Source organism: Suncus etruscus, chromosome 1 (genome assembly GCF_024139225.1).
Source record: "Suncus etruscus isolate mSunEtr1 chromosome 1, mSunEtr1.pri.cur, whole genome shotgun sequence".
Taxonomy (NCBI): domain Eukaryota; kingdom Metazoa; phylum Chordata; class Mammalia; order Eulipotyphla; family Soricidae; genus Suncus; species Suncus etruscus.
Window position 1 is genome coordinate 145278672 of NC_064848.1, and position 1332 is coordinate 145280003.

Here is a 1332-nt window from a genome sequence, read left to right on the forward strand (position 1 = left end):
TATTTGACTTCTTGTTTACCCAAGGCTCTTTTCATGTTTATTTGATTGGTTTATTAGTGCTCTATTACAGAGGTTTTTTTATTGGGGGGGGGAACACCCTGGGATCCTCAGATGCTCAGATATTCCTGATACTCTTTACTCTGTGCTCAGAAATTACTCCGGACAGAAACCTTGTATCTCTTAGGTCAAGGGAATTCCCCAATATTTACTATGCCTATGCAAAAAAAAAAAAGCATAATTTATTTATTTACTTATTTATTTTGTTTTGTTCTCATGGTTATTGTTTAGTTATTGTCTTTATTGCTGTGGTGCTTTTTTGTTTTGTTTTGTTTTGTTTTTTTTTTTTGGTCACATCCAGCAGCGCTCAGGGTGACTCCTGGCTCCAGGCTCAGAAATCGCTCCTGGCAGGCTCTGAGGACCATATGGGATGCCGGGATTCGAACCAATGACCTTCTGTATGAAAGGCAAATGCTCTACCTCCATGCTATCTCTCTGGTCCCACTGTGGTGCTTTTTTTTTTGTCACTGGTTTTTGTTTTTTTGTTTGATTTTTGTTTTATGTTGTTTTGATTTTTTCTTTTTTTGTTTGTTTTTTGTTTTTGTCTTTTTGTTATGGTTTCTTCTTTCTTTTTTTAAATTGATATTTATAACCTCTAGGACTCTTCCCGGTTTTTGTTTGTTTGTTTTCCTTTCCTTTCTTTTCTTTTTTCTTTTTCTTTTTTTTTTCAAACAGTGCTACATAACTTGTGCAGGGGCCATACTAATCTTCCCTGTATTGTTCCAATTTTAGTATCTGTGCTGCCGAAGCGAGCACCAGAACTATATAACTTAAATCATCTTGTTCTGCCTCGTAAATTGAGGGGAAACAATGGATGGTACCAAGACCAAACAATCTATGAACATTGAGTAGAAATAAAAAAATGATCAGACTTAACCACCAAATTCAAAGTAAATGACAATGGAATAGATACCCAATCTACAACAAACTATACACTGAGGGGATCAGTTATACTTAGCAGTCCGGGGACAAAGGAGGGGGATGTGGGATGCATACTGGGAACAGGGGGAAGGAGGACAACACTGATTATGGGAATGGCCCTGATTCAATGTCACTATCTATCTTAAATATTACTGTGAAAGATTTGTAATTCTCTTTGGTCACAATAAAAATTATTTAAAAAAAAGAAATTACTCCTGACAATTCTGGGGGACCATATAGGAAAGTGGTGATAAAACCTTTTTGTTTTTTTGTTTTCATTCAAAATAAATATCTTCCTTGGTTTTCTGGCCCCATCTCTTACCTGCCCTCTTCCTCTACAAATCAAAGACCCAC

General features: G+C 36.3%; 1 non-coding gene across 1 annotated transcript; it reads right to left on the bottom strand.

Moving 5' to 3' along the window:
* Positions 1-705: 705 nt before the first annotated feature.
* Positions 706-813, bottom strand: LOC126029543 (U6 spliceosomal RNA). Its single transcript, XR_007503018.1, has one exon. It is a non-coding gene; the product is annotated as a U6 spliceosomal RNA (small nuclear RNA).
* Between the last annotated feature and the right edge of the window lie 519 nt (positions 814-1332).